The sequence below is a fragment of the Copadichromis virginalis genome, linkage group LG7, assembly GCF_057382275.1.
Source record: "Copadichromis virginalis isolate Kocher_CV1m ecotype Utaka linkage group LG7, C_Virginalis_male_GT1.1, whole genome shotgun sequence".
Taxonomy (NCBI): domain Eukaryota; kingdom Metazoa; phylum Chordata; class Actinopteri; order Cichliformes; family Cichlidae; genus Copadichromis; species Copadichromis virginalis.
Genome location: NC_140624.1, coordinates 33226195 through 33244478, shown reverse-complemented (window position 1 = coordinate 33244478; position 18284 = coordinate 33226195). Strand labels below are relative to the sequence as shown.

Genomic DNA, 18284 nt, shown 5'->3' with positions numbered 1-18284 from the left:
TCAGTTTAATCCAGACAAAACTAATATATGAATGATCTGTAGTGTGATTTCCTGAATAAAGGTTTATACTAAGGATGCATCAGACACTAGATATGACTTAGATGATAATACCAATGCTAAAAGCTAACCTGCTCAGGATGTGGGGCCTCTTACATATGTTAGTATCAAGATTGTCTTAAAGAAAATGTAAACTCACAATCTCCAGAAACTTAAACTGACAGTTTTCCTTAGGGCTCGTTCCACATAAGCCCTCAGATTCAGCATATTTTATTTGTACAATAATTATACAATTTGTTCTGGCCTCAGTTTTCAGACCCACACGTTGCATCCATCATTTATATACAGCTCATGAAGTCGTGATTTGCATTTTTCTTTTTAATTCCAAGTCTGTTTCATAAATGAGGAAGATGATGCAAACACTATAATGCATCATACAAAGTAGTACAGTTGAAATCAATGGGGCCTTCAGATTTCCATAATGTACACAGTAAACTGTAAATAAATGCATTGACTATAATGAAAACAATCTAAATAAATTTAAAACATTAATATTTCAATAAATAAAAGAAAAAAAAATTGGTCAGGTTGACAAGGATTAATGGTTCCACAGGCCTCAGTTTCTCAGACGAAGAAGTGAAAGTAAGAACACTGCAGGGGGAAAAAGCTGTGACAGCAGTCACAAGTCTAACAGGTTTACAGATGCCACACACTGACTTAAGAATATGAAAAGAGCAGAAATGCAGCTGAAGCAGGAAATGCAGATCTGCCTCCAGCTGACTGATCAACTCTAAAAGTTTTCACGGCCGGAAAACTGACCGCCCACGTGTAGTATCATTATAGCCATTAATACTCAGTAATCAGTCACAAGAAGGGAGCTGTACTTCTGTTTTTCTCCCTACTTTGACTGACAAATGCCATGAGCAAAACGACGCAGTGTGATGACGTGGGATCCGTGTCGAAGTGATCGTGTCCATGTGAGGAATGCAATCACTCCCTCCTTGTCATCACCACCTCTCATTAAGGATGAGCTTTTTATAGCCTATTTGCGACGACTGGAACAGCAGGACAAACCTCCAACAGCAGTTTTCAGAGTTTAAAGCAAAGTCTTGTGTTTGAAAAGTTTATCTGAAGGGGAGGTGTGGTTCTGTGACATTTAATAAAGCAAACCTTGTTGGTCTTACCGCTGCACTGAATGGCATGACACAGATAATAACCTATGTGCTTCTGTGCGGTTCAGTTACTCAGTGGAACACAGATTATTTATCGACTGCTAATAATAGTTCCTCACAAAAGAAACGTTTCTGTCTTCTTGTTTCCGTCGTGTTCCCTAAAAACTACCGTGTCCACCTGTTTTTGGAAATTACAGAGGTCTTAAAGCACATCTTCAGAAATGAACCAAGCCGAGTGCAATTTACAGGATGGAAATATACAGGATTTGGTTTTCTCTGTTGATATTTTATTTTAACTGTTGTACAGTGCTTTGAGACTTATGTCTGAAAAGAGTTGTATAAATAAACTTTACTTTCTAACAAAACATTTTTCCAGTTTACTTAAACCTGGCATAGTTTTCATTTTTTCCTAATGTGACTATTTCTTTTGCCAACTTTGCACTCTCCACGACAAAGAAGAGAATCGGGGAAACATCCAGTCTCACAAAACAGCACGAGGCACAAGATCCACTTCAAAATATAGTTTGCCCTGATGAGGTAGCAACCTGAAATCCTCGCCAATAGTTAAAATGTGCAATTTTAGACCAGAAACATATTTACAGCCTGGTACAAAATGTTGTTGATCTCTGTAGCGACTTAGTGACAACTGTACACTGGTGACAAAACAAAAAAACAAAAACCCACTCATCCATTTAATATTAAAGTTTAAAGTTATGTATTTTAAGGGGAATAGCTGCCACCTGTCTTCATGCTACACCAGTCTCTGACCTCAACTGTGTTTTGTGTCTTTTGGAACATTTGTAATAGAGTTATATGATAATAATAACTTTATTTGTGTAATTAATCCCATTTACCTTTGGGTGACTGAAATTCTAATATTGGATGGTATGTTAATTAGCACTTATTAGCAAGTAACTAATCAACCAAGAAATTAACCAAGCTTTATAGCTTATTTTCTTTGTCAGCTAATACTAGAAAGCACAAATTCAGGGTTTAAATATCCAAAAGATGAAAATTTATTTTCATAATATCAATGTGTGTCCATCTTTTGTAGACAGATTAAAGGTGGATGTAGCTACAATGATGTCATCCACTGGTTTCTGAAGCCTCGAGATGAGCGTTTCCATTGTTACAATCTTGTGTGGGGGGAAAAACTGGATGTGACAAAGAAAGGCGGGTCTCAATGTGGAACTGTACGCTCATGGGCTCACAACTTGTAATTGATAAGTTGTTACCCAATAAGCTTGTGATTTCATGCCACAAATAAATTTTTAAACATTGTGTCTAACACCTTGTTTCAGTATATATGCGGCAATAGAGGCAATATGCATGACGCCATAGTTCATTTTAAATAAACTAGAGGGTTATAACTATAACATACATGACTTTTTAAAAAAAATAAAATAAAATTGTTTGGTCTTACCTCAGCTTTGATAGATAATGTAATGAATTGGCCATTTTATGGGAAATCTCCCTCTGACATCTGACTGACTAACAGTTCCTGATTAAAAGGCGCCAAGCTCAGATTGGCACGCTCAATCAGCTTAATGTTTAATGTTGTTAAAGAGTCTTTTAGCACAGCTGATAAGGTTGATTAATTTGGTTTCCAAAAACCAAACATAAGCACTGAACAATGTCAGGAGACACAGAAATGTACCAAACAGAGCTTAGCAGGCCACTCGAGGCAATTATAGTGCAGTCAGCATCCTGTTCTTCGTCTTCATATTAATGAACACTTTTTCCACTTTGAATTTAAACATCGGTCTATCTGTATGCAAGCGCTCTTCCCAAAAAGAGGTTTACGTCAAATTAAAACTGCACAATGAATAAATCAGTGGCAGCTAAATTTCAAGCAACTCATTCAGATTCAAAGCTTTGGTCACACTTGGAGCTTTTGCTAATATTGTTTTTTTACAAAACAGGTGTACTTAATGACACGTCAACACGTCTGCCATGTAACAGGCCCATCTGACAGCTGACATTGCCGGCTTGGACCAGCTTTTCTTGTGTTCCTATTATGAATGTGAGCCACACAAAGAAATTCCTTTCCACTTGTTGGGCAAGAAAATCGAGTTTTAAAGCCTTCTTAAGTCATAAAGGAAAAATATTTTAGTCATTGAGTCTTCAGTCTACACAACCATGGTTTCAAAGGTTTCTAAACCAGACGACATGTTACGTCTCAGTGCATTTATCACCTTTATCGCCACAATCAGTGTTCATGTAACAGCGTTTTTGCAGAAAATGTTCCATAGCTTGTAACTGATTGCCCAATTCTATGTTCTGCCAGCTTACATTTACTATTTATTACCAGCTCGGTGTCAACATTTAATTAAATATTAATCATGCTTTCCTTGCCAGAGCCTCTGTAAAGGCTATTTATTTATTAATTGGTAAGCACAGAAGTCTTCTCACAGACCAGGAACACAGCTCGGCACGCTTTGTGCATACATGTTTAAGCCCCGCCCTCCTCACAGCCTGTAGTGTGTTCCCATGCGTCGTGTTCGTCAACAGTATTTCACAACTTTAATTAACAGTTGCAGCAAAATTTCCACCAATGACTTGTTGGCACACATGAATTTCATGTCTGACCCACAAAAAACAGGGATGAACATATTTAACACACAACGAACACACAATATACTGTACATGCAAGATGGTTAATAGCTATGTATTCACTGCCACTGAATAAAGCCGTTTTGCTTAAAAGGTTTTATGTCCCATCAAAGATAAAGCAGAGCCATAGAAAGGGAAAGAAAAAAAATGGGGCGGTAAGAGTATGTCTTCAGACTCTTGCTGTGATTATACTGATAATAATACACTCAACAAAAACAGCAGGAAACTGCTCAAACAGACTGAACAAACAAGGTAATATTCAGATCGCTCCTAAAAGTTTTCATTCAGCTAGAGATTTATATAAGAAGTTCATTTCTATTCAAGCTCTCCATTTACAGTGGGTGTTTTGGCTGAATGGGCCTTGTTTGAACATACAAGTCCAAACACGAAAACATGGGAACACAGAGATTTGATGACGGGAGGGGCGGGAGAGGAAGAGGGGGATCGAGTGTGTAGAGTAAAAACTTGCTGCTCTGACCTCACTTGGCATTTCCACCATCTCTCAGCAAAAACGCCACCTTTAAAAGTCAAATTATTCTAAACAACAGTCCATCTAACCAGAAAAACTTTCATCACCCAGTCAAACAACACCACGCCAAAGGAACAGACAATGCCAAATAATGCTCTGCGTCACTCCTGCATTCACGGATATATCCTTTAAGACACCTGTCATCACTGCAGGTATGCATGCCATCAAAACAACTTCTTCCAAGCGAGTTGGCTTCATAAATGCACAAGTCTAAAAGTTCTGTTAAGTTACAGTTTTGCAGCTGCTTTAATAAAAAGGCAATTACTGGGAAATTTGTCAGGATATCCAGACCAAGACTTCCTGATGTGTCCATGCGAAGTACAAAGACAGCTGATGGTTACAAGAATGCACTCCAGTAAATGCAGCCGTCTCCAACAACTCCGTGTATGTTTGTAAGAAATAAACAGGGTCTTTATTTCAGTGTGACCAGCTGTAAAGACACGCTAAAGAGCAACACACCATGTCCACCTAAGCAATCCACTTAACATAAAAACAGCTCTGGACCAACGGAGTGGAGCTTTAGCCTTGCTTAAAGTCAGATGCATCAGTGTCAACATGCCCACAATATTAACTCACTCTTCATGTTTAAAGTGAAAAATCCACAGTGTTGTTTCAGAAAAAGCAAAAAAATACAACCAAAGAAGGCTCAATGATCCGTGGACTAATATTCAGTCAATTAACAAGGGGAGAACATGATATAGAACTCATTCAAACAAATGCAAAATAGATGTGTCTAAGAAAATATATCTGGTACGGGAACTATACTTTTGCTGAAAAGAAGTCTGCAGCGCATAGTGAGGACAGCAGAGAGGATCACTGGAGGCCTCTCCCACCCGTCTCCCAACTCTACAACAAACACATCATCCGACGTGCGAACAGTGTAGTGAAGGACACTTTCCACCCCTCAGATGCACCTTTCTCCCTCCTTCCATCTGGCAGACGGTTTTGCAACATCAAAACCATAATGACCAGACACTGCAAGAGCTTCCCCCCCACCCCCCCAAGCAGTCAGAGCCCTCAACTCACTACCACCAAACAACTGATATACACAAACGCCTTACAATACTCACCAAAAGACTCAAAAACAATAAAAACTTGCACAAATTCACTACAAACTGGACCTGAGAACAACATGCTTATTTGCACACTCAGTGTGAAGTAGTCAGACTCGAACGTCAAAGAAGGTGGTAGGGAAGCAGACTATGCAGACATTTTAGGTTTCCAAGGTGAGCAATTTATTTACAGTGAACTTAATTTAATGTAACTTAACAAAACTTCCCCCAAATCAATTCAATTAACAAAACTCAACATAACATGGCTCTGGTGACACAGCTCACCTCCCCTCTCTCCTGCATCTGGTAGAGACTGGCTTTAAATAGGGCCATCAATTTCCCTCCAAATGCCCAGCCAGTACCACTCACTCAACTGAGGGATCTAAAACTCTACACAGATTATCTAAAAACACAAAACCTCTACACACTTCTAATATGCACATTTACACAACTAAATGGCAGTATTAACGAAAGGAAAAACATTCAACAAATCACTTTAAACCTTAACACAAACAAAATGAAGTATCTCTATGGACAAAGAAACCTCTCCACTTGGTTTGACCTGCTGGTGTCATATGTGACATCATCAGGACTTTAAAATGAGGAAATGCCAGGCGGGCGTTTCCCACACCTGACCCTTATGACGACTGAAAAGACAAACAAAGTAAGTATGAACAAATGACTTAATCTGTAACATAATAAAGTATGAAGAAACATAACTTAGTATTTGTCTTAATTTGCAGAATGTTTGATTTGCCGGCAACAAAACGCTTACACAAACAAACCCGGGATAGTGAATGAAGCAATGTTACTTGACAAATAGCAAATCATAGAAACGGAATAACGTGTACAATGTGCAAAAAAAAAAAAAAAAAAAAGTAAACACATGTGGGACAAATGGAGAGAATTATAACTGCTCCTCCACTTTGTCACACTCAGTCACACGGTTACTGAACACATCTACATAATATTATATTTGCACATTTTGGACCTTACACATGCCTTCGTCCTGTCTTGTCTACAATATCCTGACCATAACTTGAACCTGCTATTCAATACCTACTGCACAATCCACTTTGTATTGTCTCTGTCCCATCTTTGTTTATTGTACAGTTACTATTGTATAGTTATTATTATAGTATTGTATACTTAGTAATAGTACTTTTTAATCTTTATTATAAAGACAATAACGATAACAAATAATCATTATTATTTATTTGTAATTCCTAGTTTTCTATCTCTTGGAGATAGATCTTTTATATTCTTATAAATACACCATGTAGGGCTTGGGGTGAAACAGCATTTCAGTACAGTGGAACCCCGACTTACGAATACCCCATTTAACGAAAAATTCAAGTTACAAAGGCACTTAACGGCAATCTTTCTGCCCGTGTTACGGCAAAATGCCCGTGTAACAAAATCTGCTGGCTCTGATTGGCTGAGTCCAGAAGGCCCACAATGCCTTCCGAATCATGTGACAACCCCCTTGGCTTTCGTACTTGTGCTTCGCTGTTCCATTTGAACAACGTATTGTTGTTGCAGTTAGCAATTAGCCTATAGCCTATTGTTCACTCAAAAGGAGCGATGGGTGCTTCTACTTATGAAAATTTTTCACTTACGAAAGACCCTCGGGAACGAATTACTTTCGTAAGTCAGGGTTCCACTGTACGTTGTATACTGTGTATATTGTTGTACTGACAAAGTTCTTGAATGTTGAATCTTGAAAGAAGCATTGAATCATATGAAAATTATGTGGTTTTACAAAGCTGCAAATGAGCCGTTTATCAGGAAGTTTCCACTCCTTTTTAGTTTCCCCTCCTTATTAGCCAGTCATGATTTTTGCATCAAAATTACTATAAATATGCCATTACTGCACTGAACTGGATGATGCTGAGAAATTTCCCAAGCATATGAGAAAAATGCTTGTGTTTGGCCACGATGAGTCTGATGTTTAGCATTGCATCATGAGCTCCAGCTTCACATGGCTCTAAATGAGTCATTTGAGACCCTTCCTTTTCAACTTTTAAATGTTTATGGTGGTAATGAGACACACTCTTACCGTAGTTCAGGAAATAGTTTCCCTTATCATTATTTTTTATTTTACCAACATGTCTCATATCTGTTGATTTTAAAGGCTGGCAGGGCTTTTGTCTCACACCACAGACTGCACTTTATAATCCAGTTAACATGACACAGTTGAAATGTAGAAACCTGCCCTGTCAGAAACAGTATCAATGAATACTACTCTTTGGGTTTGAAAAAAATGAAAGAAAAAAGGTTTGAGTTGAAATATAATGGTAACAACTTTTTTTTTAATGCTTAATTTTCTTGTCTCAACAACCACCATGCTGCAGAGGGGATCGTGCTTTTTGATGACCCTTTCCTTGTGTCATGACTCTGAGATGGCTGTTCAAATCTTATGTTTACAATGAACAGCCAGTAACAGGGGAAGAAAAAAAACAAAACAAAAGGGCACTTTGGGCTGTGCCAAAGACATGAAATAAAGATTATTTTGAACTGTGAATCATACAAAACTATTCTAGAACAGTGCAGTCGTTAAAATAAAGAGCTAGGTCCCCTTTAACTTCTGGAACTAGACAAGTGAAGTTAAATGTCTTTTCCTGTGGCTGATATCTTCAATCTGTTGTCAATATTAAATGTTAATATATTTTCAAGTTCTTTAGGAGGTATAAATAAATATATCAGACACTACTGTGAAATAACGAAGAAGCGGAACCTCATCAACTTGACCTAAAAAGCTGGTTTTATCACCTGGGAAGTCAACTGAGGTTGAAAGCAGCCTCATTAACAAACAAATTCATCAGTTTTCTTTCCCGAGAGCTCAGCGGTTCCTGCACAGGTCTCCCTGATAACAGATAACGACCAAAGTGAGGCTTAGAGGCAGCCACGCTCTTCAGGATCGCTCTTCAGAAAACAGGTTTTGCTATCTGGTACAGGATATCCCTATGGCAACCAGGGGGAGCAGGAAGGGGTGGGGGGGGATTCACAGAGTGGGACAGAATAGAGCATACCTAACTGACGACACTGAAACCTGAGGAGGGAGGAGGTACAGCGCTCCGTGAGACTGCTCAGGTGAGCCTTCAGACAAGTCAAACAAGAAGCACAAGACTGCGGATCTGTAGATAATGACCCTTAAATATCAAATTTGCATTTGGCCTAATATTTAGTCTATGTCTTCTCTAAGATCTGCGCAGAAAGCCATCCAAAAAAAAGTCAATTAAAAGATACAGAAATAAAAATGTAATCATAAAATAAATGACTTTGGGTGCCAGTTTGCAAGTAAACTCAAAGTTAGTCCCTTATTGATATAATGCCGTACCAGCTGTAAATATAATATTTACAGTTTGCAGCATTGCGGGAAGACCTCACTGGAAATAGTTATGCAGTGTGTGAAGTTTGAAGGCTGAAAGGCAGCTTTTGTTTTTAGTAAACAGTGTCTTCACATCAGGGTACATGAACAGGATCGAAGTGCACTTTTGTATGTGTGAAAAATGTGTTAAAGTCATGTGACTGCATGTTTGTTTAGGTGAAAAACAAGTTTGAAGAGCAAAACAAAAACAAAAAAAACAAACCACACACAGGCATGTATGAAAATATGAGCTCACCAGATGGTTGCCTGAGTTAAACTCTGCTAGCGTAGCACACCACATCCACTGTATTGTGGGTAATGTAGGCCTCAGGTTTCAGAAATGAAAAATACAAACCAGAGACGACTACTTCTCTAAATGTCCATCATTAATCTGAGAATATTGTGAAATATAAACACAACAGCAGGAACTCAAACAGCAGTCATCCACTACCAGCTCCAGTATTTGTGTTTCAGTTATTAGAAAAGAAAATAATCTGATAAGAAATTTCACTTGGCCCATTTCTACTTGGTTCATATCCAGAAGAACACAATTACAATAAGACTGAGGTTTATTCATGTTTTCTCAGTTATTTCCAAAGCCTAAAAGAGAACAGCATCGTTTTGGACTTTACAGCAGGAAAGATGGCTTCCATTATGAAGATTAGTGCTGTTAAAGGTGTCTGACATTTAAAAGTATGAAAAAAATCGTAAATAGCATTAAGTCACTGATCATTCCAGTTTTCAAGAAAAACGCATTTTTCTTACTGCTGTGCTTAAAACTCAAAAGCATCTCTACATTTAGAGAAGTTTTTTAAAATCATGAAATATTTAAAATACTGCTGCTGACCTACAGAAAGCTCACACGAAATATACTGTACTGGTCTTAACAAGGTTGCAAATAGAGCTTCAACATGCAACAAGAAGAAATGGGAGTGAGACAAAACATTTCTTTGAGCATGCAATTTATTGAAAACAACGCTTAAACTGAAACAGGTTGTTTTATAGCTGATCAAAAGTTTAGGACCACACCTCCAAAAAACCTGTAACCACCCCCAAAACAGAAATCAAAGTAGCTCCACCATTATTGATGATCACTTCGTTGCAGGATGCTTCATGCAAGCACTTCCATGAGGTGAGTGGGAACATTTCTCAAATTGGTGAAGAGCATCTCCTGTCTGGAACTGTTGTCCATTTTTGTAAACTTCCCTTGCCATCCATCCCCAAAGCTTCTCAATTGGATTTAGATCAGGAAAACACACAGGATGAGCCAAAAGATTGATGTTATTCTCCTGGATATATTCCCTTGTTCTGTGTACTGTCTCGTTGTCCTGTTGAAAACCCCAGTCGTTACCACACAGATGAGGGCCATCAGTCATGAGGAATGCTCTCTGCAACATCTGGACATAGCCAGCAGCCGTTTGACGCCCCTGCATTGTTCCACTGAAGGAAAAAGCATCCCAGACCATTATAGTACCCACGCACTGTACATGTCAGTTGGGATCTGCTTGTCATGGCAGTGATGTTAGAAACCATCAGGGTTACATTTTTTCCTCTCTGAGAATAAAACTTTCTTCCATCTTTCATTGTCCCATGTTTGGTGCACTCTTGCAAAGTCTAAATGATCGGTTCTGTGGCGTTCAAGGAGACGAGGCCTTTGTAGACGTTTTTTGTTTTTGAAGCCCTTCAGTCTCCGATGCCGTCTGATGGTTATGGGGCTGCAGTCTGCACCAGTAACTGCCTTAATTTGGGTCGAGGATCATCCAGTGTCTTGACAGACAGCCAGTTGGGTCCTCCGGCTCAGTGCTGGTAAAATTTTGGAGTCTTCCACTTAACTTTTTTTGTTCCATAACCCTCAGGATCATTTAAGAAGTCCCAAATGACTTTCTTATTGCGTCCCACCTCAGCAGGGATTGTGTGCTGCGTGAGACCCTGCTTATGCAGTTCAACAATAACACCACATTCAAAAAGGGAAAGTTTTTTTGCCTTTGCCATCAGTACGTCATGACAGTGTGACTACCTGACAGAAAATGACAATGAATCCACATTTGCACAGATTTGGCCTTTTAAAGGGATGTGGTCCTAAACTATTGATCAGCTGTAAAACAGACTGTTTCATGTTAAGCGTTGTTTTCAATAAATTGCATGCTCAAAAAATGTTTTGTCTCACTACCATTTCTTCTTGTTGCATGTTGAAGCTCTGCTTGGAACCTTGTTAAGATCCAACCAAGCAAAATATGATTTTTTTTGCCATTTTTCAAGTGTTCTAAAACTTTTGATCAGGACTATACATAAGGAGAATACACTCAAATGCTGAAAAACTGCTCATTAAATGAAAAACATATTTAAGAAGAGAGGCATTTTTTTGTTCTAAACAATTAGCAATAACTGTCAAACTAACAGGTTTGACTTTCAAATTTAGATGTTGAGAAGAAACATTTTGTATGTGAATTTGGGCATTTTGAAAAGGTTTGTTCTTAGTTTTTGTTTGTTTATATTTTTAAATAAACATAATTGGTTGTAAGAAAATGAGATTTTACAAGTCTGTGGTACTGCTGAGCCCTAATCCACAAAACCAAATCCCTTGTTCCTTGAATTAAAACCTAAACCTGACTTAACGCTTATGGAAGTCATTTCTGATTTTCCTGCTAACAGAGTCAAAAAGGGGGAAGAAAACAAAACCGATTTGGTTGACCTCATTTAAAAAACTGAAAGATATTTGTGTCTGTGGAACTTTGAGGACAGAATAGATGCGATTGGTCGCATTAACACAGAGTCGGGTTTCTGCAGCACCTGAGGGGAATCCGTGTGAGCTGATGTCTGTAATACCCAAAAAAAAAAAAAAAAAAAAAAAAAAAAAAAAAAAAAAAAAAAACCCCAACCTGAACAATGACTGCCTGTTCTCTGCAGAGTCGGTGTTAAATTCCAGTACAAAGCTAAACTATTCACCATATTCCTGCTTCCTTAACATCTTCTTTAATACTCAGTTCTTTTCAGTCAGCAGAGTCCATCTCTGTATTTTAATGTAAAACAACTGAGACTGGGGAAAAAAAAAAAAAAAAAAAATCATAAAAAGGTTGTTTTTCAAAAATCAGTTTGATTCATTTGAGGAACATTTGTAAACTGTAATGTGTGGTCGCCTCAGCTCAACGGGAGAATATTATTCCTGCTTTTGTGTCATGACGTTTAGATGACTGTAGATTGTATTGTGATGACACAGACGAGTGTTTAAACAGGCTGTTGAGAATTTTTAGTGAATTGTTACTCACTCATTTTTAAAACAGTTGTTTATCCGTTTGTCTTATTGTATCTCTGTATTGGCTATAATGACACTTATTATCTAATTAAGTAAAAAGCATTTAATAAATAAACTTATGTTTACATTATGAAATATATATTTTAACTCATTTACAGATACGTGCTTCCATATGTGTGTATGCTATAGCCAAATTTAACAGGTAAATGATTAAAGAAAGACTAATCTATAAAAGTTTGTTTGGTTTTTAAACAGTTGTTTAAAACAAGCGGCTGATTCAGCCGACGTGACGGGCTGAGGAAGGTGGTTCCAAAGTTTAGGCGCTATGACCTCAAAGCATCATCATCATCACGTTTGGATTTAAATTAAGAACACTTTAAAGACCTTAATCCTTTAATTAGAATAAGATCTGAGGAGTTCTCATATTTAAGCCACACAGGTTTATGCCATCACTGTTTCATATAGGAATTTGGTTGCTCAACAGTTTGTCCTCCATCACACTTTCTTTTTCACAATGCTCTTAATGTTTACATGAGTGGCTGAGTAAATATGCACATTAAATAAATAAAATAGATTAAAAAAATAGAGGTTTAAAAAAAAGGGTAAAAGGTAGCAAAGATTATGAAAATTCTGTACTTTGAGAAATGTTTCATGTTTTGCCAACATGCTGGCAAAGTCCTCACCATCTGTACTCTTGAAAGTTGTCGTCTCTCTACACTTTTTTTTTTGTTCCCACTCACATTAATGACCCGAGTATATTTTTTCGCCTCCAAGAAACTGATACGTTTTCTATGTTGCCCCATGTCTACTTCTTTTCAATAAAACAACCAGCGTCTTAGTGTCCCCATTTGAGATGTCGTTTTCGTACAACTTCTCTATTAAAGATAAAAGATGTAAGATGATTTGAAAAACATGTTTCTGTTTGCATTTAGATAGCTTGCAAAAGTCTTTTGGGGAAAGTGAATTCTCTGTCTATATAAAATAGAAGAACTGCGTGGCCCTGGGGCAAACCACTGTACCGCTAGGACTTTAACGTTTCTGTGGATTAAGATGAAGCTCTAAGACCGTGGCAGGAATCACAATAACTGGCTTTCCCCCCCTTTTTAAAATAACAAACACGCATAGACTTCATATCCTATGCAGTCAAATTCTATTTGACTCCTAGTTTGCATCTGTTTGCCTTTCCTCACATGTGAGCAGTGACTGAAACCTCAAGATGGCTCAAGGTTTGATTAAGAAAGATTCTGAACAGAAGTGGTTTTTGTTGGAGTGACCTATAGGGAGGCCTCAAGGCCAACAAAGACACCCACACTCAGTTTACATTCTTAAATCGGGGGCTCTTGGTAAGTAATTTTAAGGATTTTAAAGAGTCTGGGGCAGAGGGCCACAAAGGAAAAATAAAACCATCAAACCAATAATTTATTAAAAAGCTTCCACAAAGCTGCTTTAGCAAAACAGGTGAACTGGCAGAGACGTTGCCACATTCCCCTCTGGGCACAGTGAGTATGTCAGGGCAAGTGGTCACAAAAGTCTGCAAGAGAACTAAACGGAGCCTGTAATGACCTTGTTAAGAGTTTTACACTTTCCAATTCATTTACTCATTTATTTAAATTCAGTTTAGTCTCTGATGATTTCCAGAGTTTTGCTGGTTTGGTTTTAGTTTTTAAGTGTCTGAAAGTGAATGAAAATGAAAAACTGTGTACATTCATTTTTGTGTGTCTTCTAAAAACGGGTGGTATTGATTAGGGGCAAACCTTAAGAAGTTCAGAACAGGTACAAATAATACACTGAACTCACATCCCAAGTCTCAATAAACATCTGTATTAAAGGATGGCCATCTCTGGGCTACAGGCCATACTTTTAAAACCCTGGTGCTCACTTTAAATTACCCCCATATAGCAAAACTATTGCAGCTGGGCCATTGCATCTCTCGGGGGAAATACAGTTTAAGGACCAGGTGTCTTTGGATATGCAAATAACTCAGAGCTTAATGAAGGAATTAAGCGAGATTAATGAAGCGTACTCCTTACTTTATATGCCAATTTAAAAACATTATTTCCCTAATTATCAGTTCAAGGAGTAAATAAGCGATTAGTAATTACCCTAAATATTAATTAAAATACCTAAAGATGGACTCAGTGTTCAAATAGGTGTTGGAGGGGAGAGAAAAAGTTGATAGATTCACTTTCATGGTGACAAGAAGACAGATGTGAGCCTTCCTGTTATCCTATGTGTTCCTATTATTCCTGTTTCATTGTCATAATGTTTGTGAAAGTTCTTTAGCAGATATTTGCGGATAACTCAGTAGCAAACATCGGATTTATTAAGTACGCTGGCACAAAACACTTCCTGGTGTCGTCACGTTGTTAAATCTGACGCTTATCTCAAACATTAGCCATGGAAGCATTTCTTAAGCTTAGACATGGATGGTACTGGGGGGGAGAAAGTATGATAACCTAATAAAAGAAGAAGGGCAAAAAATGAAATGAAATGAATGAAAATCTGTGATATTATTGAATAAAGCACTAATTTAAGAACAGACTCCTAAACCATGGATAAAAGCAGATAGACAGTCGTGACAGCACGAACAGAAAGCTTCAGATGGAGTAAGTGAAACCTGTCCGATCGTCCATATGGAAAATTTGAAGAAAATTTTAAAACAGCCTTCGTGAAGCCTTGACCTCACATCACTCTTCTGTCCATTTGCCTCTCAAGTCACGATTCAAATTCTCTGTCTGTGCCTTCAAGGTCAGGCATTTCCATAAGAAGTACGAATATTTCCCTAATCAAAGAGACTCCAACTTGCTGCGTCTGCTGAGGAAAAACTTCCTTGCATGTTTATGGAAAAAAACATCCAGGCTGGCTGGGATGGGTGTACCCACCAGCCGCCATTGTGTTCACAAATACAACAGTAGCCACAATTGAGGGTGTCCAGGCTTGAATCACAGTGTTTTAACTGCAGACAAGACGTGTTTATATAGTAGCCATATGTAAAGGGCTCCACTTTTTTACTATCAAATGTTAGACCGTGAGAAGTTTGCAGCATGGAGAGGTTACGCAAGTTATAAAGAAGGAAATGGGGTGGCGTCAACACAACTAAAATTTATATGGAGGCCTAGAAGGGACACAGGGATAATAATAATAAATAAGTATTATTATTAATTCATTGTTTGAATAAATAACCTTCAAGTCATTCAAAAGTCACATTCCAAAATTAAACAATATGTCCTCCGCACACTAAAAACGCTGGGTTGTTACATCTAACCACACGTGGGACTGAGCCTGTTGAGCCACTGTCAGTTATATGTATATGTAGCTCAGATGCCAGTTTAGTGAGCGTAGTGCCAGCCCTCGTCACAGCTGATGTGCATCTATCCAAAGCCTTGGGTTTTATAATCACACAATGCATCTGTATAGCTGGGCTTTAGTTTTGTGCTTGTCTAGATTAACGTTGCATGGGCTCGGTCCAGTTAAGTGACGTCATTGATTGTTGACCATGTAGATACAAATACAATAAAAATAAGAACAATAGTGTAAACAGGTAAACAAAGAAAAGAGATACAGAGTTGCCCACAACACCAGGATGAAGTATAAATGTACTCAGTCCACTTGGTAATCCCCCTTTCATTTTATAATCTACATTTTTCAGAGTAAACACGTGCTGAAAACCCAGATTTTAAAATCAGTTTTTAATACAGCCGTAAAATGAGGATGTGATGTTTAAGTTAAGTGCTTAATTTTTCTGTCTTCTGTGACAGCCAAATTCTGGAATTCACCTCAGTCAAGTTTCATTATTCTTATGGATTTTAATCAGAATTCCCAAACTTGAGCAAAAGCAAAAGATTTCATTGGAAGCACATAAAAAGATATTTTTGTAAAATGCAATACACTGGGGGTTGTTTTTTTTGGACACATCTGTTCAATACACATGTCCATTTACCTCAGACACTGAACGAACACAGAAACACGAGGAATGGAAAACGTATGATAATTTTCGCAGCTGTGATTTGCCTTAGTCATTCTGGTATTTATTGTGGAACACAGCCACTTTTACCAGCCCTCCAAGTTTGTCTGGGTATCACAAATGTAACATGAATACAATTTGATACCACATTGAAATACCATAATAAAGACATGTCGCCCATCCAAACACAATCCAGACTGTATTTGGTCCTAATTGCAGCTACTTTTGGCGACCCACAGCTCAGGTAAGGCGCTGGTATGTGTTGTATGGCAGAGGTGTGGCCCAAATGTCAGGACCTTTGTCCCATACAATGTGGGCTTGTGGCAAAGCTGAGACTGCACCACTCAAACCTCATTAAAAGTGTTAGTGAAGACCAAATGTGGGCCAGAGAAAAGCACGGACGTGAGCCACAGCAGACAGAATAATCCACAGCATACTTCAAATTTATCTGATTTCAACCAGGAAGAAGAATGTGATTGTGACGAGACAGGTGATGCCCATGTTTTCATGCCCATGGGGCTTAATTTTATTTATTTGCTTATTTTAAATCTAGGGAACACATTAAGGTATATAAAAATATAGAAGTACTGAATATATCCCAACCCCACTCAGATTCCAGAGAGATTCCACTTGAGAGCAACTGGATCCTGTTAGGGAAATTCCTCCTAATGGATCATCATGTTATGATCATTTTTGAAGTTGTAAATTGCTGAATGATACTGACTTGAGAGCTTCTAACGTGTAGCCTTCCTTCACAGGAAACAAAAGAAACGTAAAAGTAATTGTTACTACCCAGAAATTTGGAAACAATTCAGACATCATTCAAACAGAACCAGCAGCTTTTTAAAATCATTTTTGTAAGTAGCCTAAAGCAGTGTTTCCGCTAAAATATGCAGTAGAGATTTTAAAGTTAACCTCTTCTTGGACATGACAAAAAGACCCTTATTTCAAAACATTCGCGATCATTGAGGAGTTTCCAGTGGGAAACTTTAACCGACAACAGAGGAAAGGTGAGCCGCCCAGGGGAAACTCTGGTTTATGCCCAATCTTTAACACTTACAAACCTCACAAACAGCAAAGTACTCAAAGCAACGCTTATACGTCTATATTTTAGCTCGACTTACTCGTTTCCTCGTCAGAATAGTATTAAAAAGGTGAATCCTGCTCTCAGTCGGTGTCCGGAGCGCTCTGTCACCGCACCATGTTGTCAGCTTCTTCCTGATTGTGCAGTCTCAGGCAGCGGCTCCCCGCCCTTCTTCTCCCGCTGCCTCACCTGGTTTAGTCCACACAAACCTGCCGGACCGGTCTCTCCTCCTGTCCCGAAAATAACAACGGAAAACGACGCGTTTAGGGGGCAGGCTGCAGCTGCGGAAGTGGGCGCGGAGGTGTTCTGGTCACGTGACGGACAGGTAACGGCGTCTAATTGAATTTCTAATTAGACCATGTGGTGGCTCAAAGGGCGATGCTACGTGCCTGGATATATGATGAAACGTGTCGGGGGGTTTTATCGCCTTTACGGGGTCTTATCGGGGTCTTTGTAGTGGGGAAAAGTGGGGCAGACCACTGGTGCTGTGCACAGTGGTGGTAAATCCAATACCGATGCCAATGTTTTTTACCTTTATCATTTGTGTGATGAATGTTTGTCAAGTTGCAAATTCTGAACACATTTTAATAACCACTAAATCACAGGGAGTTTTACTTCCCACAATAACTACACAACAAAACACAACTTTCAACTTTTAATGCAAGGTGTTTTTTTTTGAAAACCTGTAATGTAAACGTACCTGCCACATTTACATTTACAAAGAGGACTAATGTTGTGTTATTTAAATGTGCTGCACGCTATAAATTAAACAGACACGACAGTCAAGACAAAAATAGGTAAAAAACGACGTATCAGTCCTATCACACTGGTATCAATCTTATACCAATACCAGCATTGGCATCGATGTTCTGATCCGCTTACTTCTAAAGACTATCCAGAACCCTAATGAGAGGTGGGGCCTTAGCAAGCCTGCAATGGCCCATATCAAAATGAGTCAGCACTACAGCATGACACACATGGCCCTTCATTTTAGAAACAGCAGCAGGTCCCTCTTCAAATGATCTGATGACAGGGAAGCTCATATAGTAGCAGCTTAAAGTCAGTCCAAGCAGTCATGTATCAAAGCAGGTCCAACATTATACTTTAATGTTAGACAAATGAGGTAAGCCGGCATTGTGAGCAAGCAGGTGTGCTTCAGGCCGATGAAACCTAGCTTGCCACAATCATTGCTTCTCAATCAAATATTTGTTGGCAGTTTATATTTACATGACGATACCCAAACTTATTAT

General features: G+C 38.5%; 1 protein-coding gene across 1 annotated transcript in view; it reads right to left on the bottom strand.

Annotated features, from left to right (window-relative positions):
* atp8b1 (ATPase phospholipid transporting 8B1) overlaps nucleotides 1–17237 on the bottom strand; it is a 38184-nt gene extending 20947 nt beyond the window's left edge. The window contains exon 1 of the mRNA XM_085463109.1: nucleotides 17075–17237. The gene's annotated coding sequence lies outside the window, so the exon portion shown is untranslated. The remainder of the gene's footprint in view (nucleotides 1–17074) is intronic.
* Between the last annotated feature and the right edge of the window lie 1047 nt (nucleotides 17238–18284).